At 35.4% G+C, this 22612-nt stretch overlaps 1 protein-coding gene across 26 annotated transcripts in view; it reads left to right on the forward strand.

Annotated features, from left to right (window-relative positions):
- Positions 1 to 22612, forward strand: part of PDLIM5 (PDZ and LIM domain 5) — a 211660-nt gene that overhangs the window by 26577 nt on the left and 162471 nt on the right. The window lies entirely within an intron of this gene.

Genomic DNA, 22612 nt, shown 5'->3' on the forward strand with positions numbered 1-22612 from the left:
TCCTCCCGCCCACCTCCCTTTCCACCACCCCCTTGTTCGTTTCCCAGAGTTAGGAGTCTCTCATGTTCTGTCACCCTCTGTGATATTTCCCACTCCATTTCTCTCCTTTCCCCTTTAATCCCTTTCACTATTTTTTATATTCCCCGAATGAATGAAACCATATAATGTTTCTCGTTCTCCGATTGACTTCCTTCACTCAGCATAATACCCTCCAGTTCCATCCACATTGAAGCAAATGGTGGGTATTCGTCATTTGGCGGTCCAATTTTCCCAACACCAACGCTTATTGAAGAGACTTTCTTTTTTCCAGTGGATAGTCTTTCCTGCTTTGTTGTATATTAGTTGACTATAGAGTTGAGGGCCCATTTCTGGATTCTCTATTCTGTTCCATTGATCTATGTGTCTGTTTTTGTGCCAGTACCACACTATCTTGATGATCACAGCTTTGTAGTACAGCTTGAAATCTGGCATTGTGATGCCCCTGGCTCTGGTTTTCTTTTTCAATATTCCCCTGGCTATTCAGAGTCTTTTCTGATTCCACACAAATCTTAGGATTATTTGTTCCAACTCTCTGAAGAAAGTGCATTTTATTTTGATAGGGATTGCATTGAATGTATAAATTGCCCTGAGTAGCATTGACATTTTCACAATATTAATTCTTCTAATCCATGAGCATGGAATATTTTTCCATCTCTTTGTATCTTCCTCAATTTCTTTTAGAAGTGTTCTGTAGTTTTAGGGTATAGATCCTTTACCTCTTGGGTTAGGTTTATTCCTAGGTATTTTATGCTTTTGGGTGCAATTGTAAATGGGATTGATTCCTTAATTTCTCTTTCTTCAGTCTCATTGTTAGTGTATAGAAATGCCACTGATTTCTGGGTGTTGATTTTGTATTCTGCCACATTGCTGAATTGCTGTATGAGTTCTAGCAATCTTGGGGTAGAGTCTTTGGGGTTTGCTATGTACAGTATCAAGTCATCTGTGAAGAGGGAGCGTTTGACTTTTTCTTTGCCAATTTGAATGCCTTTTATTTCTTTTTGTTGTCTGATTGCTGAGGCTAGGACTTCTAGTACTATGTTGAATAGCAGTGGTGAGAGTGGACAACCCTGTCTTGTTCCTGATCTTAGGGGAAAGGCTCCTAGTGTTTCCCCATTTGGAATGATATTTGCTGTGGGTTTTTCGTAGATGGCTTTTAAGATGCTGAGGAATGTTCCCTCTATCCCTACCCTCTGAAGAGTTTTGATCAGGAATGGATGCTGTATTTTGTCCACTGCTTTCTCTGCATCCTTTGAGAGGATCATATGGTTCTTGTTTTTTCTCTTGCTGATATGATCTATCACGTTGATTGTTTTATGAGTGTTGAACCAGCCTTTCATCCCAGGGATAAATCCCACTTGGCCATGGTGAATAATCTTCTTAATGTACTGTTGGATCCCGTTGGCTAGTATCTTGTTGATAATTTTTGCATCTGTGTTCATCAGAGATATTGGTCTATAATTCTCCTTTTTGGTGGAGTCTTTGTCTGGTTTTGGAATTAAGGTGATGCTGGTCTCATAAAGTGAGTTTGGAAATATTCTGTCCCTTTCTATCTTTTGGAACATCTTTAGTAGAATAGGCATTGTTTCTTCTTCAAACGTTTGATAGAGTTCCCCTGGGAAGCCATCTGGCCCTGGACTTTTGTGTTTTGGGAGGTTTTTGATGACTGCTTCAGTTTCCTCCAGGTTATTGGCCTGTTCAGGTTTTCTATTTTTTCCTGTTCCAGTTTTGGTAGTTTGTGGTTTTCCAGAAATGCATCCATTTCTTCTAGATTGCCTAATTTATTGGTGTATAGTTGCTCATAATACGTTTTTAAATCATTTGTATTTCCTTGGTATTGGTTGTGATCTCTCCTCTTTCATTCATGACTTTATTAATTTGAGTCTTTTTTCTTTTTAATAAGGCTGGCTAATGGTTTATCTATCTTATTAATTCTTTCAAAGAACCAACTCCTGGTTTTGTTCTACAGCTCTTCTGGTCTCTATTTCATTGAGTTCTGCTCGAATCTTTATTAACTCTATTCTTCTGCTTGGTGTAGGTTTTATTCTTTCTCCAGTTCCTTTAGGTGTGAGGTTAGCTTGTGTATTTGATTTTTTTCCAGTTTTTTGAGGGATGCTTGTATTGCAATGTATTTCGCTCTTAGGACTGCTTTTGCTGTATCCCAAAGATTTTGAATGGCTGTATCTTCATTTTCATTAGTTTCCATGAATCTTTTTAATTCTTCTCTAATTTCCTGGTTGACCCACATTCATCTTTTAGCAGGATGCTCTTAAACCTCCATGTGTTTGAGTTTCTTCCAAATTTCTTCTTGTGATTGAGTACTAGTTTCAAACCATTATGGTTGAAAATATGCAGGGGACAATCCCAATCTTTTGTTATCAGTTAAGACCTGACTTGTGACCCAGTATGTGGTCTACTCTGGAGAAAGTTCCATGTGCACTTGAGAAGAATATGTATTCAGTTGCGTTTGGATGTAAAGTTCTGCAAATATCTGTGAAATCCATCTGGTCCAGTGTATCATTTAAAGCTCTCATTTCTTTGGAGATGTGCTTATATCTGTCATTTGTAGAAAGCGCTGTGTTAAAGTCTCCTAGTGTAAGTGTATTATCTAAGTATGTCTTCACTTTGGTTATTGAGTGATTTATATACTTGGCAGCTCCCACATTTGGGGCATAAAATTCATGATTGTTAGGTCCTCTTGTTGGATAGATTCTTTAAGTATGATATACTGTCCCTATTCATCTCTTACTACAGTCTTTGGGATAAATGTTAATTTATCTGATATGGCGATTGCTACCCCAGCTTTCTTTTGAGGACCGTTTGAATGGTAAATGGTTCTCCAACCTTTCATTATCAGGCTGTAGGTCTAAAATGAGTCTCTTGTAGACAGCAAATAGATGGGTCTTGCTTTTTTATTCCGTCTGAAACCCTATGTCTTTTGATGGGATCATTTAGCCCATTCACGTTCAGAGTTACTATTGAAAGATATGAATTTAGTGTCCTCAAAATACCTATTCAGTCCCTGTTTTTGTGGATTATTTCTTTGGGCTTTCCCTCCCTCTCTCCCTCCCTCCCTTCCTTCCTTCCTTCCTTCCTTCCTTCCTTCCTTCCTTCCTTCCTTCCTTCCTTCCTTTTTAAAGATTTATTTATTTATTTATGATAAACATAGGCAGAGACACAGGAGGGGAGAGAAGCAGGCTCCATGCCAGGAGCCCGACGTGGGACTCGATCCCAGGACTCCAGGATCGCGCCCTGGGCCAAAGGCAGGCACCAAACCGCTGAGCCACCCAGGGATCCCCGGGCTTCCTCTTTCTTTTACAGGGTCCTGCTTAATATTTCTTGCAGAGCTGGTTTGGTGGTCACATATTCTTTCAGTTTCTGCCTATCTTGGAAGCTCTTTATCTCTCCTATTCTGAATGAGAGCCTTGCTGGATAAAGTATTCTTGGCTGCATGTTCTTCACATTTAGGACCCTGAATATATCCTGCCAGCCGTTTCTGGCCTGCCAGGTCTCTGTGGAGAGGTCTGCTGTTAATCCAATAGTTCTCCTCATATAAGTTAGGGATCTCTTGTCTCTTGCTGCTTTAAGGATTTTCTCTTTATCTTTGGAATTTGCAAGTTTCACTATTAAATGTCGAGGTGTTGAATGGTTTTTATTGATTTTTTGGTTGGGGGGGGGGTGAACCTCTCCATCTCCTGGATCTGAATGCTTGTTTCCCTCCTGAAATTAGGGAAGTTCTCAGCTATGATTTGTTCAAATATGGTTTATGGCCCTCTGTCCCTCTCGGTGCTCTCTGGAACCCCAATTATACATAGATTTTTCCTTCTGAGGCTATCATTTATTTCCCTTAAGCTTTCCTCATGGTCTTTTAATTGTTTTTCTCTTTTTTCCTCAGGTTCCTTCCTTGCCATCATCTTGTCTTCTATGTCACTCACTCTTTCTTCTACCTCATTAACCCTCATCGTTAGGACCTCCAGTTTAGATTGCATCTCATTTAATTGATTTTTAATTTTGGCCTGATTATATCTAAATTCCGCAGTCATGAAGTCTCTTGAATCCTTTATGCTTTTTTCCAGAGCTATCAGTAGCTTTATAATCATGCTTCTGAATTGGCTTTCTGACATCGAATTATAATCCAAATTCTATAACTCTGTGGCAGAGAGTACTGTTTCTGATTTTTTCTTTTGTGGTGAGGTCCTCTTTCTAGACAATTTGCTCAGTGCAGAGTGGCTGTATGAGTGGTTTGAGTCCAGAATATCAACTATGACCTAAGTAAATTTTACCCTAGATGATTCTTGTTAGAAGTGAAAACCCTTTTCTCTGTAGCATTCCAGCTGTTCTCTCTTTAAATCTCAGGTTGAATTCATAGGTTTTCAGGATGGTTTCAGTTATCTAGGTAAGTTGGTGGAGCCAGGTGAGTTGAGGACCCCTACTCCTCCACCATCTTGCCCTGCCCCCACCCTTGAGATTCTCAGTAATGATTTTATCCTGTCATTTGCTTTGTATAAGTTTTCAACAGTTTTAACTCTAATCCATCTGGAACTATTTTTAGTGTGGAGTGATGTATTTTAATGCCAATTAAGATAGTTTATTCCTTTTTTTAAAGATTTATTATTTATGAGAGAGAGAGTGGAAGTGTGTGAGGCAGGGGTGGAGAAGGAACAGATGGAGAGGGAGAGAATCCCAAGCAGACCTCCCCACCAAGCGCAGTGGCAGATGAAGGGCTCAATCTCACAACCCTGAGATCTTGATCTGAGCCAAAACCAAGAATTAGATGCTATATTGACTGAGCTACCCAGGTGCCCTGTAGTTTATTCCTTTTTAAAGATTATCTATGCCTTGAGGGTCTTGCTCTTTTCTCTTTAATTTTTTTTTAAATTGCCTTATCTATGCTGGATTTTTTTAAATTTGGTAGATATTGACCTATAGTAATATTCCAAATTCTATTTGAAGTATTGTTCTTGCTAATTCCTTGATTTATTGACTAAACCATATTTCTGTTTTTTTTTTTTTAAGATTTCATTCATTTATTCATGAGAGACACAGAGAGAAAGAGAGAGGCAGAGACATAGGTAGAGGGAGAAGCAGGCTCCATACAGGCAGCATGATGTGGGGCTCGATCCCAGGTCTCCAGGATCAGGCCCTGGGCTGAAGGTGGCGCTAAACCGCTGAGCCACCCGGGGCTGCCCAATCTATTTCTGTTTTTAAACATTCGAAGTGACTGTCCAAAGACATTTAACCTCCTATTATTTATTTTCTTAAGATTTTATTTTTAAGTAGTCTCTACATCAAATGTGGGATTTGAACTTTCATTACCAAGATCAAATGTTACCTGCTCTACAGACTGAGCCAGCCAGGTGCACTTCACCTCCTTTTTTTTTTTTTTTTTATTTTTTATTTTTTATTTTTTATTTTTTATTTTTTATTATTTATTTATTTATTTATTATTTATTTATTTATTTATTTATTTATTTATTTATTTATTTATTTATTTTGCTGGTTCGTATTTTATTGGACTGGATTTCAGGGCTTCTGTGATGTAAACCTAACAAAGGACTAAATGTTTAGTCGAGGGGATGAAGCCACCCACAAATTTGGGCAAACTTCAAGGTAATTGGAATCAGGGACAAAGTCTAAAGGGAAGGCCTTGTTTCCTTGATTCCTTACAGTTCTAAAAAGATTTAATGATCAGTTTCATGGAAAAATTCGAAGTGTCCAGATGTCCTTTAGGCAGGAGAAACAGGCAGGACCGGAGGACGTAGGCAGCAGGGCAGACCGTCTGCAGCACGGACAGCTGGGCTGGAGAAGCCGCTCTCCCGTCGGTCCGTGGGACAAGGATGCTTTCCTCAGACAAGGTTTTTTTTTTTTTTTTAAATTAAAGTCTCAGATGACATGTTGTGATTTAGGTTAATGTTAAGACTGTTTAATATTAACTAACAAATACCTGTAAATTTAATATTGATGCGTGTGCCTCTATTAATTGCTTTTTTTATGTGCAGGTCCACAAATGGCTATCACGGTTTTTATTTTTTAGTTTAATTGTGGGGGGTAGGATGACTGTGTCGGGTCATGAGTGTCTAATGTGTTTTGAACTTGGCCTTTTAAATCAGTTACCATCATTATATTAATCTGCTAATCATGGTGTGGAACACTATCTAAATTTAGTAGGGAAGTAAAAGTGTGTCAAAAGAAAGGAAAGGTTGATAACTTATTAACTCCTTTTCTCTTGATGAGTTTATTGACTTGTGATGAAGGTGTTGGAACTCTGAAAATAAGTAGAGAGGGCATCACTTTTTATTGTATCTGCCTATGAAGTATGTGCTATTATGACATATTTGTGAAGTGTATGTTACTACAACATATTTGTGTAGTAACAGAATGGTAACTTAGCATTTTTTAAAAAATTGAATTGTAAGGAAGGGTGGTTGAGGAAAGATGTATTTATTTATTTATTTTTAATTTAATTTTTTTAAAGCTTTTATTTTATTTTATTTTATTTTTTAAAAGATTTTATTTACTTATACATGATAGTCACACAGAGAGAGACAGAGAGGCAGAGACACAGGCAGAGGGAGGAGCAGGCTCCATGCAGGGAGCCCGAAGTGGGATTCGATCCCAGGTCTCCAGGATCGCGCCCTGGGCCAAAGGCAGATGCCAAACCGCTGCGCCACCCAGGGATCCCGGAAAGATGTATTTAAAATGCATTATTTATCAGAAAAGATTCTGAAAACTAGCCCATCATTTTTAGTTTGGGAGTAAGAGAGTTATTTTCAGTTTTCACTTCCTTTCTAGTTACAATTTTAAATTTCGGTGTAACATAATAATTTAAAACATTAATACAAATTAAAATTTTTCAGTGTGGAAGTTTTCAACATAGAAGTAGAATAATGAGCCCAATGTATTGATCCCTGAGGTTCAACTATGTAGTCATTTTCATTTTATCTGTACTTTCATTGGCTTCTGCCTTTACTTCTGGATTCTTTTGAAGCAAATTCTAGCTATTATATTATTTCATCCAAATATTCTAGAATGTATCTCAAAAAGTAAGAATTCTTTTTTTTTTAATTAAAAAATGTTTTTTAAAGTAATCTCTATACCCAATATAGGGCTCAAACTCACAACCCTGAGATCCAAGAATCATATGTTCCACCAAGGCAGGCACTGTAGTAAGAACTCTTTTTGAGAACCTAACTACCTTTATCACCCCTGAAATGTTGACAATAATTTCCTAATATCAGCTATTCAAAGTTCCTATTTTCCTGATTGTCATCCGTAAGTATGTATTTGTGTTATAAGAATAATTATTTTTAACAATCTGTTTGAATAAGGGTCCAGGTAAAGTCCATTGTTTAGGTTTAGAATTGGTTTAGAAATTTCTCAAATCCATTTTAATCTATAGCTTCTTTTATAGTTTGTTTTTTATTACAATTTTTTATTGCAGTAATTGTGCTATTTGTGTCATATAAACATTTTTTTTGAGGGATAAATTTATTATAGAAAAATAGTGTTGGGTCAACAGAAGTGCTTTTCGGATTAGTCTTTTCTTTTTTTTAAGATTTTATTTATTCACTTTATTCACGACAGGAAAAGAAAGAGAGAGAGGCAGAGACACAGGCAGAGGGAGAAGCAGGCTCCATGCAAGGAGACCAATGTGGGACTCAATCCCCCAGGATCACACCCGAGTTGAAGGCAGATGCTCAACCGTTGAGCCACCCAGGCATCCCTAGATTAGTCTTTTGTTTAACATGTTCATGATTTTTGTCATATTCTCAACTTGTTATTTGTTTACTGTTTTCATACCTCTTGCCCTTTTTTTTTTTTTTTTTTTTTGAGAGAGAGAGGGAATGAGAGAGAAAGCATGAGGAGGGGTAGGGGCAGAGGGAGAAGCAGACTGCCTACTGAGCAGGGAGCCTGATGTGGGGCTTGATCCAGGGACTCTGGGAATATGACCTCAGCTGAAGGCAGACACTTAATTGAGCCACCCAAATGCCCCTCTTGCCATGTTTTGAAACCAGAATTCATACTTTATTCTCATTCTGGTCATGCACATTTATGGAACCATGGTTTTGATTTCTTCATTATATTTTAAAATACCAATTAAGATGGATATAATAACTATTAAGATAAAAACTCTTCATGTGTGTACCATCTAAAATCATCTTTAACACTACACATTAGGAAGCACTGCTTTAAGATTAATGCCTCTTCACCTTATTCCCTATATTTACCTCCTGTGTTGAAATCTAATCAGTGACCCCAAGAGGGACCAATTTGAAACCTTAGATACATTTCCTGCATGTCTCCCAAAACAAGGTACATTCTGTACGAAGTATGGTTTTATTAGCAAGCTGCTAGTGAGGTATGTTACCAATCTGAGATTATGGTCCAGCCAGCTCAGCATTTCTTTCAGGTTCAAATTCCATTATGTGTGACATGTAATTTTACAGAGGAAGGAAAAAAAAGCAGGAAACTGCTTCTGGATTATAGTAAAATCCTTTGTTTCTTGTTGATATATGGAGTTAAGTGATGGCTGAAAACATTTTTCTTTTTGTTATTTTTCTTTTGGGGAAAGTTTAATTTGAAGAGTATAAATTAAGAAAACTTCTGATAATTTAGGTTCTAAAAATTTGTGGAGAAAGCACAGCAAAATAACTTGTTTGAATATATGAACTTCAGGGAAAAAAGTCACTAATTTACTTTGTGTGGATCAATATATTTACTAGGTTTTATATCTAAGGATTATCTTGTTTATATATCAAAATAAATATGCTGTGAATAACTTACAAAGCTCTTTGACACATTTTTCATCATACCTCATGTTATCCTACAGGGAGTTAGTGTCCTCATTTTACAAACGAGGACACTGAGGGAAGCCAGAGAAATTGTGTGACTTGCCTAGAGACACATACCTAGTTGGAAAAGATACTGAGAACCAGGTAGAGATCTGTCTTATACCATAGTGAAAAAAGCAGTGATTTGAAATCAGATGTTCTGGGTCTAGTGCTATTTATTAGCTAGGGTGTATCCACTTAGATAATTTATTTCAAATCACTAAGTAACAAACATTCTCCTTGTAAATTGGGATAAGTTGCTACAGAACTTTCTTGAGAATGAAATTAGATAATATGTAAGTGAAAGCAATATAAAATTGAAAAATTACAATATAAAATTTTTGCAAGTTCATATTAATGTTTTAATCATCTTAGTAATAAAATATTTAATAAATACTTAGAAATAAGTATTCATTGCCTTTTAAAAAAGTTTTTGTAGAAGTCTAAGTAATAAGACAAGTCATTCCTGTATATTTTCTAACACAGGGTCTCTTTTCTTTTCTTTTTTTTTTTTTTTTAAGATTTTATTGATTTATTCATGAGAGACCCAGAAAGAGAGGCAGAGACTTAGGCTGAGGGAGAAGCCTAAGGGAGCCTGACATGGGACTTGATCCCAGGACTCCAGGATCATGCCCTGGGCTGAAGGCAGGTGTTAAACCGCTGAGCCACCTAGGCTGCCCTATAATTGGGAAATTCAATGTACATTTCATTCATTTGGTGATTTTGCTCTGGGGATACAAAAATGAATAAGATATATTTCCTTTTCTTGAAAAGATCATAGTCATGTGAGGGATATTGACTTAAAAACAAGTGAATCAGCAGAGTGTGGGGATATTTTTTTAGAGGATGGAAGAGTGAAAGTTTTGGGGAGAAATCGTTTACAATTGGGTAATGTCATATATAGGACAAGACTCATATTCCTAATATTTGCCTAGGCATGGGGAGGTTATGCCCATATTGGAGCTCTTGGACAATTAGTTGTCATGAGTGGTTTTGTAAAGCCTCACATGATTCATCAGATGACTAGATGAAGGAAGTGTAACTGAGGGCAAGGAGACATTCCCCTACCAGATGTATCTCTACTCTTAAGAGGAGGGAGGTGTCATGAAGGAAATGAGTGGAAGGAAAAGAAATTAATGTTTTGAGAACAGAGTCACAAGGTGAATACCTGCCTAATGGACATCTGTTATTTGATAGAAGAACCAGAAGAAAGTACAAATCTCTATTTTTGTCTTTTTGACACTAGCCAAATTGTATTTCTCTCCTGTTCATCTACTGTTTCCAAGTTTGTTTCTCTTAGGCTTACCCATTTAGTTATGTTAGCACTCTATGATTCTGAATACAATGTCTCTCCCTTTGGTTATATATTATTGTGCTAGTGCTATGTTGTCAAGTGATGTGATAAAGTACTCAATAAATAAAAGCATTTGTTTCATACACTGTATGACTAATGTAATATATATATATGTATATATGTTATATAGTTGAGAAATTATGTGGTTGAAGTGAGTGAACTAGTGTAGATACCTTATGCTTAAGGAATAGTGTCACCTCTAATGGCTTTTCTGTCTGTTAAGAACATAAATTATGTGATACTTGTGTGGTGAAAGGCCAGTAGGTTATGAATCTGCACTCGGATTCAATAGGAAGTATCATAGGCTTCCTTAGGCTCAGGAAGGCAGAACTGGGAATCAGTGTGCTATTGAGATCCTTTAGATTCAACCTCTCAGATAAATCCTGTACATCTAAGTTCTGCCACTTTGGTAGTAGTTATATTTCTTCTACTCCAAGAAATAGAACTGTAGGTTACTATCTGTAGATACCTAGGTTAGTATTAGCATTTCTTTTCTTAAAATAGTCTACATTTTTTTTTGTATTTGGAAATATAACCAAGTAATAAAGGATACTATTAGGTAAGAATCAGTTAGCTTTTGATAAATTAGATGAGGTTTTATATGTGGCCTCTAAATATAGTGTTAAGGCTCTAGGAGATCAGAGAAAGATCTTTAATGAGTAGATTATGCTGATATATTAGACCTCATTATAAGCTCTCTAGACCAAAACCTCACTCTAGATGAAAATTCTGTGATGACTTTTATTAATAAGAAATTTTGGGGTGATAGTCATTGCAGTTTGCTTCTCCATTGCTTTTCATCCTCTCTTTACTACAAGTACCCTGTTTTCTTTAGGGTGGCACTGTGCCCAGCTAAGTGATTTGTCTTTGTAGACTCATTGCAATGCAGTGTAAGAGGATGTCTGCTAGATTATATTTGTTTCCCTGAGTCAGGTGCTTCTATTCCCTATTGATTACCTTCTCCTTGGCAGGAAGCTTAACATAGTGCTTGGACTTTCTACCATTTGTGACAATTAAAAAGTAGGTGAAATCTATATATATATGGGTAGCTGAGGAGAAAGAATGAAAGAACCTGGGGCAGTGATACCATTGTGGAGCTGCCTTGGATTGTCCACCTTTGCCTTTCCCTTTACATGAAGAAAATAATTTCTTTTTTATTAAAACCACTGTAGAGGGGCGTCTGGGTGGCTGAGTCAGTTAAACATCTGCCTTTGGCTCAGGTCATGGTCTCTGGGTCCTGGAATCCAGCACTATATTGGGCTCCCTGCTCAGTGGGGAGTCTGTGCTCACCCCCCCCCCCCACTGTGTGCTCTCTCTCTCCATCTCTCTCTCTTTCTCACAAATAAATAAAATCTTAAAAAAAATAAAACCACCCAAGGATTTTCTGGTATGTGCAGCTGATTATAATCCTAACTTCACTACATAAGAAACATTTTGCCTCACACCAGAGCCTTCCTTACTGAAAGCTGTTAGTACCTACCAGTATACATTTTGTTAATGAACTTCAGCCTTTGTAGAACTTGACCAGCTGGGATGGAGAGGTGATCAGAAAACAGCATAATTTCAATGTAATTTGAATATGATTTATCATCAAGAATCATGTGGCTCCCTTCCTGAACAGTAAGTTGAAGAAAACTGTGGATCCAGATAAATTCTTGCAGTTTGTTTTCTGTGTATTGCTTGCAGCTTTCTTACTTCTTGCAGCCTGGCCATTCATTCTTTAAAACATATAGCCAGTAAAACATGACATGTGGCACATATCCAAAAAGTCAGTTTCTCCTTGCTGATTTTAGCCTGCCTGTGCTCCCTTAAAAAATTCATTAGGAATGGAAACTCTGTCCTGTTTACTGCAAATGTTCAAGAATTGCTTTATTGACTGTGCTTAATGTGGGGGTCATTCTTATAGTGGGGTGGGAGTATTAGGCTTTCTTTTGGTTGCTTTGCGGATGGGCTGTGTATGCTTCACTAAAAAACTTAATGTGGTGTAGGGGACTCTCTGAAACAGTGTTTCTTGGTCTACCTGTATCAGAATTATTTGGCACTCTCAATTAAAAGACACATTCCAGTGCCTCACTCAATACTTAAGTGAATTAGAATCTCTACGGTAGAAAGTGGATTTTCTGTTTTTAATTGGTGACACAAGTGATGCAAGAACACATATACTTGAGAAATAGAACTTTTGAGCCTTCTTAGATTCCTCGAGCCTTCCTAGATTCCTCCACTCTTCTGCATAAGTTCTTCAAGTTGGGTGGTTTGTATTAAGATGCTGAATTAACTTGTTCTTTTTGGTGAGTGCATCCTTCACTACAGGCGTTTGTTGTTGATGCAGATACATTTTAGCTTGCTGAATGGTGGTTCTGTGTGTGAAATCAACTTTTAGATTGTTTAATGTTTGATAAAAGTACATTGTCTTGGAGTAATTGACATTCTTGGAACTTTTTTTTTTTAACCTTCAAATAGTCAGGGAGCTGTTTTTCCATTAATGGTGCTTATCTGACTTGCAAAGATTCATACTCATTCAGGTTTTCAGAAATTTCTGTTATCTTCATTTTATTGGGGAAAGCTTTTTTCTTTCCTTTTTTAGTCATTCTTTCCTGAAGTCCTTTAGAAATGGAAATATAATTTCCTCCCCCTTGTCCTTTCTGTACCACCCCCCTCCCCAGAGGAAGAAATGTTTATTTTGCCATTTAAGCATGGGAAATATAGTTTTTAAAATACAAAAAAAAAAAAAAATTAAGTGCTATCCTTAAATTAACTTCCTTTTTACCTTTAAGTAGTTTTGAAAAATGTAGTGTCACTTCTAAATCATATCTTTGCATACTCTCAGCAGTCTTAAATATCTCTCGTTATTTTTTTGGTACAAAAATTTCACTTCCAAGTGAAATACACAAGCAAACAAACCTTTTTATAACCCTAATCTATACATCTTTGAAATAGAATACTTACACATTTTAAAGTATTCATACTTTTGGAGTCAGTTTTTCAGCAATGCCAGTGTCAATTTAGTTAGTACTTGTTTTTGAGGCCTCCTAGTTGAGCATGTGTCACCACTTCCTTTATTGGGCTGTTTTAGTTGTCATAAAATGCCTTGCCCTTTACTAAAACAAATGCCATAAAGCATTTGCCTTAAGGGCATTATTTCTCTATGAGTTAAGGTGGAGTAAAAGTACAAAGGAAGTGAAGTAAACAGTACAGCTCATCTCCTTTTATGGAAAAGTAATTTTGTAAGAAGAATTAGTTTGTGTACCACCCATTGAGCGGCATCTCAGAAGATGTCCCGTTTGGAATGGTCATAAAGGTGTGTTTTCTTCTGTTGATGAAATACAAGTAGCCCTCGAAGATTTGGCAGTCCTTCACACTCAGTATGTGGACTCTTTCGTCATTAGAGAATAGAATAGACGATTGAGACAAGTTATGCTAGCAGCTGTGAACCAGGCATAAGTTAGTCTGGGACGCTTTGTCCCTGGTTCTAGAACTTTACAGTCTGAGAATATTTGATCATCTTAAATTACACTACATGCAGTTGCTGTGAATGCATGCACATGTATATTATACATACTTCAGGTAGATACTTATATATGGGTGATAAATATCATAAATGAGGAAGTCATTCTAGAGTTTGACTATCAGGTAGTTAAGATTTGTTGCTTTTGTGGCTTTGGTCATAATCTAATCCTTCCTAATTAGATGTAGAATTCGAGAATACTGACTAGTATCATCTTTTAAAACAAATACATATTTTTATCTAAAAATTAAGGTTTAATGCTTGTAAAATATTCAAATAATATAAAAGTACACAAAATTTAAAGTACAATTTCTTCAACCTCTTCCAGCCTCCCTTCTCAGATGTAATCTTTCCAGCTTTTTTACTCATCATTTCTATGCTCTGATGTGTACCACTGTCCTCTACATATACATGTTATTCTGAACTTTCCTTTTCTTCTTTATACATATATTATGGTCATCTTTCTGAGTCAGTATGTTTAGGGATTTATTATCAATGTACAAAATTGATGTTATTGGCTTTATAATTATTCTTTATATCTAGAGGGTTTTTTAAAAATTAATGTCTGTAAAGTATAAAGTATAAAATAAAAAAATGAATGCTTATTTTTTTGACCGATACATACCTTTATATGGCTGTTTTTTTTTTTTTTAATTTCATTTATTAATTCGTGAGAGACACACAGAGAGAGAGGCAGAGACACAGGCAGAGGGAGAGGCAGGCTCCATGCAGGGAGCCCGATGTGGGACTGGATCCAGGAACTCCAGGATCATGCCCTGAACCAAAGGTAGAGACGCTCAACTGCTGAGCCACCCAGGCATCCCTTATGTGGCACTTAATAACAAAAAAATCAAATATAAAGTGTGGGTAGTTTTATTAATGAATGTTATATATGCAAATTTTAATAAAATCAATAAACAATTTGAAAATTACTAAACATCTCTTAAGTGACTAAATTATTATAAACTTTATGAATATTTTATATATACTTGATTCTGTGTAAAATAATATTCAAATTATTTTAGATTATATTTTAAATCTTTGAAACCTTGACATTTGCAATTATGCTTTAAAATTAGTTTTTCTCAAAATAACCTCGACAAAAAGAATATTTATTTAAAGATTTTTAAGTAAAATAGCTCCAATTATAATCTCATAGGCTGTATTTATTCATAGTACGTAAACTTTTTTTTTTTTTAAAGAGAGGCAGGTAAGGGCAGAGAGAGAAAGAGAATCTTAGGCAGGTTCGATGCCCAGCATGGAGCTGACACAGGGCTCCATTCCACCACCCTGAGATCATGACCAGAGCTGAAATCGAGTCAGATGCTTACTGACTGAGTTATATATGTGCCCCCTTAAAATACAACAGTGGATAAAGTATTGCTGAGATAACTCAAAGGAATAAATGGTCAAAATTAATTTATTTTGCATATTGCATGTTTTATCTTTCTAAAATTTCTCTTTAATTTGATATTTATAATTTTCCATAGGTTGATATTAAAATAAGTTAGTGTTTCTAATAATTATGCAAATGGTAAGTGGCAGGAGACACTAATTTAGGATTTAAAAAATGTGGCTAGTCAGCTAATCATGATTCAAGAAGGTAAATGATTCTTTAGACTACTGTTTTAATAAATAGCAATGTTGCAGTGTTAAGTAATTCAATAAAGTAATTTGAGTTCTACCCAGAAGAAGGTAGGAGTGGGTTCTCAATATACATTTCAGTTCTATGACTCTTTTTTACTATATGTGAATATGGATTTTTTACTACAATATTAAATTACTGTGTGCCATTGCTTTATCCATCAGAAGTTTTTTATTCTCCATTTCTGTTACAAAGCACCATTTATCTATTCCCAGTGGGAATTTTTACATGCTGGTGTGAACCTTGTCTGTGTTGACTAACAGAGATCCTTAATATTTTGATGTCTGTGTTGACTAACAGAGATCCCCACTCAGGGATCCCCTGCAGCAGGCTCTTGACTTATTTGTGTATTTGATTAAATAATTTTCCTTGCATGACTTATGAACTCTGATATTGATTATTTTTATCTGCTTTTTAAGAGTTAATATGATCATGTTATAGAAACTTTTACTGTTGCTAGTTCATATTTAAATTTTGGAATAATTTCCTTTTCTTCTTGGACTGAAAACAAATTGAATATTGAATAATCTCTTTGGAATGTATCTTCAGTGTCTGGCTGACTTGCTGAATACATCGCTTGCATATTATATTGCTTTTTTTTATGCCTTCAGAAGTTTTCAAGTGACAGCTAAGGTTCATAACCTTTACAACTGAGACATGTAAACTGTGCCTTATTTTTTTTTTATAGCATCAGTGAGATGAATCCATTTCACATCTTCTCTATCTCATTTAAGTTAGAGGTTTCTTGTGCCAGAATCATATGAAGGAAGGAATATCATTTTTATAATATGATGGAAATCTTTAATCTCCTTTTAAAATAATTACATAATTGTCAGTAATGATACACTTTTTTTCAGCTAAGTTCCAGAAGAGCTACTTAGTTTAAGAATTACTTTTTTCTAATTTGACATTGGTTAAGAGATAATAGAGCCAAATTAAATTTATAAAGCAGAAACTTAGGTGTGTATATTCTAACTTGAAAAAATGATTTATTTATGATTTGTTATTAAAAATAACCAATGTCAGAGTTCAGAAGTTATGCAAGGAAAATTGTTTAATCAAATACCTGAATAACTCAAGAGCTCAGAAGACGGTAAAGTTTGTTTCAAGGTGCAAATGCTAAATGCCAATTAAATCAGTGCTGCAAACATTCATGTACAAGTTTTTGCATGTAAGTATGTTTTTACTGCTTTGGGCAAGTATCTGTGAATAGAATTAGTGGATAATATGGTAATTTTAATTTTACGGTAAACATTTGAGGATCTGGTGAGACTGTTTTCCAAAGTGGTTGTATCATTTTAATTCCCATCAGCAGTGTTTTGTTTTTGTTTGTTTTTAAAATAATAAATTTATTTTTTATTGGTGTTCAATTTGCCAACATACAGAATAACACCCAGTGCTCATCTGGTCAAGTGCCCACCTCAGCAGTGTTAACAAGGGTTCTGCTTTCTTCACATTCTTGCAACACTTGTTATTGTTGGAGTCATCGTAGTGAATATGAAGTAGTATTGTTGTTTTGGTTTGCATTTTCCTGATGGCTACTCATATTGAGCATCATTTTATATGATTATTAGATACTTGTATTTCTTCTTTGGAGGAATGTCTCTTCAGATCCTTTACTAATTTTTATTTATTTATTTATTTTGAGATTTTATTTATTCATGAGAGATAACACAGAGGCAGAGACACAGGCAGAGGGAGAAGCAGGCCCCATGCAGGAAGCCGGATGTGGGACTTGATCCCAGGACGCCGGGATCACATCCTGAGCCAAAGGCAGATGTTCAACCACTGAGCCACCCAGGTGCCCCAAAAGTTTTTAATTTTGATGAAGTTCAGTGTAATCTGTTTTTCCCTTTTATTGCTTATGTTTTACGTGTCACATCTAAAAAGGTTTTGCCAAACTCAAAGTCTTCAAGATTTACTCCCATGTTTTCTTGTAAGAGCTTTATAGTTGTAGCTAGTACATTTAAATTTATTCATTTTGGTTAATTTTTGTGCATAGTGTGAGGAAAAGGACCAATTTCCTTCTTTTTTATGTGGCTATCCAGCTGTAGAAAACCACCCTTCACTTTAATTTCCCTTATGCCTAATGAAAGACATTGAGCATCTTCCTCAGTCAAAATTTTTTTCCAACTTTACTGAGGAATAATTGACATAATATTTATAAGACATGCATCATATATTAAGTATTCACATATATATTGTGAAAGGATCACCACAATAAAATTAGTTAACTTCACATAATTATTTTTGTGCAAGTGTGGTAAAAACATTTAAGATCTATTTTCTTAGCAAATTTTAAGTATACAATATAGTATTGTTAACTGTAGTCATTATGGAGTATTTAGATCCCTAGAACCTATTCATCTTACAGTTGGATTGAGCATCTTGCCATTTTGCTGTGTATTTTCTTTAGTGATGTGTTGTTTTCTGCTTTTTTATTTAGTATTACATGGACTCAAATTTGAGTCTATATAACTGTCTAGGAAATTTTAAAAACTTAGAATCTTTTGAATGTTAATTGAAATTATTAAGTAAAAGTATAATGTGCTTTGTTGGTAAAAATGGGAATGACTATTCTGTTGCCAGTAATTGAGTTCTTATGGAAATGTTACTGAATTGATGAATATGTAAGAGGACATTTTTATGAAAATCAGTACAAGCTGTTTTCTAAGTAAAGTCTGGGGAAATAGTTTATTTTTGCAACCTGAACAGTACTAATGCAGCACGTTGAATTACTCTGGGGCTGCTTTGGCCAGTACACTGATAACCAGAACATGTCTGGACTGATAGCTTGCCAGATGCACATTTGACCTAATGAAGGAGAAACGAGCCACTCATTGCCAATTTCAGGTTCCATTTGGCTTAGTCCTAAAAACTAGAGCAAAAATAGATATCAGCCTACAAATTCAATTCCAGAAAAATCAGATTTATCTAAAATTATATGCCTTGGGGTACATGGGTGACTCAGTTAAGCGTCTGCTTTCAGCTCAGGTCATGATCTCAGGTCCTGGGATAGAGTCCTGCTTTGGGCTCTCTCCTCAGCAGGAAGTCAGCTTCCCTTCTCCTCTGTGTACACTTTTTCTGTTTCAGATAAATAAATAAAATCTTGCAAAAAATAAAATTAAATGTCTCCTTATAATGTAGTTCCTCATTAAATTTTCGTTGGTGGTAGTAAATATAAAGGCATTACGTATGAGTCTTTCTGATTTCAGAAGATTTATTTCCAGCAGGTGTGACACTTTCAAGCTCACACCAAATGAGTAATTGTGACTTAAGAATTGTGTAAGACAGGGGTGCCTGGGTGGCTTAGTGGTTGAGCATCTGCCTTTGGCTCAGGTCGTAATCCTGGGATCCTGGGGTCGAGTCCCACATCAGGCTACCTACATGGAGCCTGCTTCTCCCTCTGCCTATGTCTCTGCCTCTCTCTCTTGTGTCTCTCATGAATAAATAAATAAAATCTTAAAAAAAAAATTGCGTAAGACTATACATTGGTTTAGGTTTCTTTTTTCCCCCAAAGACTGCTTTATGTATGATTCCTTATCATATGCATTATTTCTCTCAAAGAAAGCCATTGTGCTTAGATTAAATGAATTAACACTTTCTTGTGATATTTTCGTATTTTTAATAATACTGCTGAGAATTATGAGGGCGTGTATTAACAGTAATTTATTTACTGCCAAATCTTTCTGCTTAGTATTTTAAAATTGAGAAGATAATTGATATTTTTATACTACTAGTAATTACCTTTTATTTAAAGAAGTGAAAATAATAATTCAGATACTATCAGTATTCTAATAGAGGTAAAAAAAAAAGTAGAGGAACAACTTCTATGCAAGGAGCTGTGTACAACATGATATGATCATGATAGAAATATAGTTACCAGTTTATGAAGCAAAATTCATTTTGGAAAGATAAGTTGACTGTGCTCATCTCTAATGTTCCAATTAGAAAATATCTTAATGAATTATTTTGGAGTTTAGGCCTAAAGTTTATTTGTAATGTGGCTTGTCTATATATCATCACAAAGATTTATATAGAGATCATGAAAGAGCTTAATTTAATAAAATGGGAATCTGTTTTGTGTTAACTGTTGCAACATTAGAACAATGTATATCTAGTGTGCTATTCTCCAGTTTCAAATCATAAGGTTTTTTTGTTTGTTTTCAAGATTTTTATTTATTTGAAACAGCATGAGAAGGGGGATGGTCAAAGGGAAAAACAGACTCCCCACTGAGCAAGGAGCCTGATCTGGGACTCTGGGGTCATGACCTGAGCCAAAGGGAGACACTTAACTTACTGAGCCACCCAGGTACCCTCAAAACATAGTAAGGTTTTGGACCACTGTTAGCCATCAGCACTTATTTCTTTGAGATTGCCAGATTGCAGTTTAGCCTCATGCTGGGAGGGAGATATAACTTGGTCAGTTAGCCTGAGAGGAATAACTACATTGTTATATCTGTTATTTGAGAATCCTTCTTGGAGAACTAAGAGTTATTTTGCTATTGCTTAGCTAAACCTGGATGTTCAGCCAGTAATCCAAATGAAGAGTGACCTGGGCTTTGAGGTCAGGCCTAAGCCTTGAAAAACCAAATGTGTGCTTTATTTATTTTTTTTCAAATGTGTGCTTTAAAAAGCAGGCTCATTTGGATTGTACCTGCAGAAAGATATTAGCATTACATTTATTTCTTACTCAAATTCAGTGGCTAAATTTAAAATTAGGGCACCTCCAGGAATCCTTTGCTCATGGCTAAATATGAAAATGAAATACGTGTAACAGAGATGCTTTTGTGTTTTCATCTATTTCCTTGACTTTTATATGTATTTTGCTATTGTAGATGTATTCCTAGCTCAGGATCTTCATATTACTGATCTTTGGAAATTCTCTCTGTTTGGCTAACACTTAGACTTTCTGAGTCACCTGGTTGACTCCTAGACTCGGTAAGATCCCTGTATTTTTTACACATTGTACCTTGCATTAACAAAAGGTAGTATATTTAATTATACTAATAATTATATTTAAGTACTGTCTGTCCACTTTCTAGACTGACAGAAGCAGAGCCCACATTTTTCTTGTTCACTGTGTATTGCCTATTTCTCATTGCCTTCTTGGCATTTAAAAGATAGGCACAGAATGAATGAGTATATGCATGCATCCAATATAAGAAGAGGAAGGGAAAACTAGAGTAAGAAGGAAGATATCTGATTAATATGTAACATTTTGAGGTTTCTTTCCTTTTTCAACTCTGTTTGGAAGTAGATTTTTCAATCCATAATGTGTGACTCTTCACAAAGTGATTATGTTTTTGATTAAAGATATTTTCACTTCATTATGTGACTTCATAATTATAACTGACATTTTATTCTCCTTTAGCAGACAACTCAAATGATAGGTATGAGCTGTTAATGGTATAAATATAGGGAGAAGAAACTTTCCCTATACTTGTTTTTTTTTTTCTAAAACAACTTATTGAAACTTAAAAAAAAGAAAATAATTCATCCATTTCTCCAACCCCCTTCCCCACCTCTGACGATCACCAAACTATCCTCTATATATGAGCTTGCTTGTTTTGTTTGTTTGTTTTTTGTTCATTTGTTTTTTCATTTTAGATTCCACATATAAGAGAGCTCATATATATGGTATTTCTTTTTCTGTGTCCGACTTTTTATTTCATTTAACATAATACCCTGCAGGTCCATCTTGCTGTTGCAAATGGCAAGATTTCTTTCTTTATTATGGCTGAATAATAGTACATTTTACAACTGATCCTTGAACAAGGCAAGTTTGAAGTACACAGGTCCATTTATATGTGGATTTTTTTTTAAAGATTTTATTTATTTATTCATGAGAGACACAGAGAGAGAGAGAGGCAGAGATACAGGCAGAGGGAGAAGCAGGCCCCACGCAGAGAGGCCATACGGAACTCGATCCCGGGACTCCAGCATCGCGCCCTGGGCCGAAGGCAGGCGCTAAACTGCTGAGCCACCCAGGGATCCCCCTATATGTGGATTTTTTACAGTACACTACTGTAGATGTATTTTCTCTTATGGTTTTCTTAATATTTTATTTTCTCTAGCTTAGTTTGTTGGACAAATACAGTATGTAACACATATGGCATACAAAATATATGTTAATCCACTTTATTATCAGCAAGACTTTTGATCAGTAGTAGGCTTATTAATAGTTAAGGTTTTCGAGAATCAAAAGTTAATTGTAGATTTTCAGCTGTGCAGGGGGCCAGCATTCCTAACCCTAGTATTGTTCAAGGGTCAACTTGAACAACTGGTATATATATATTTGTATATAAGTATATAATACAATTTCTTGTCCATTCACTCATTGACCAACACTTAGGTTTTTTCTATATCTTGGCTATTGTAAATAATGCTTCAGTGAACATGGGGTACATATATCTTTTAGAGTTAGTGTTTTTGTCTTTTTCAGATAAATATTCAGAAGTGGAATTGGTGTATCATATGGTAGTTTTATTTTTAATTTTTTAAAGAACCTTCATGCTGTTTTCCACAGTGGCTTCACGAGTTTACATTTCCACTAATGGTCAGTGCATGAGGGTTCCTTTTTTCTCCACATCCTTGTTAACACTTTTTATCTTTTTGTTAATAGCCATTCTAAACAGGTGTGAGGTGATAATCTCATTGTAGTTTTGTGTTTTGTACAAATCTCATTGTAGATTTGTATTTTCCTATGATTAATGATGTTGAACATCTTTTCATGTACCTGCTGGCCATCTGTATGTATTCTTTGGGAAAACGGCCATTCAGATCATCTGCTATGATTTTAATTGGAATTTTTTTTTTTTTTTTGCTGTTTAGTTGTAGGAGTTCTTTATATATTAGCACCTTATATGATTTGCAAATATTTTCTCCCACTTATTAGGTTACCTTTTATTTTATTAATAGTTTCCTTTGCTATACAGAAGCTCTTTAGTATGGTATAGTCTCATTTTTGCTTCTGTTGCTTTTGGTGTTAATTTTAAAATTATCACTAAGGCCTGTGTTAAGGAGTTTATTGCCTATGTTTTTCTCTAGGAGTTTTATGGTTTTAAGTCACATATTCAAGTCCTTAATTCATTTTGAGTAGTCAAATTTTATTCTTGTAGGTGGCTATCCAGTATTCCCAATACTGTTTATTGAGGAGACTGCCCTCTTTTCCCATTGTGTAATTTTTGGCTCCTTTGTCATAAGTTAATTGGCCATATATATGTGGGTTTATTTTTGGA

The sequence above is a fragment of the Canis lupus genome, chromosome 33 (assembly GCF_048164855.1).
Source record: "Canis lupus baileyi chromosome 33, mCanLup2.hap1, whole genome shotgun sequence".
NCBI classification, from domain to species: domain Eukaryota; kingdom Metazoa; phylum Chordata; class Mammalia; order Carnivora; family Canidae; genus Canis; species Canis lupus.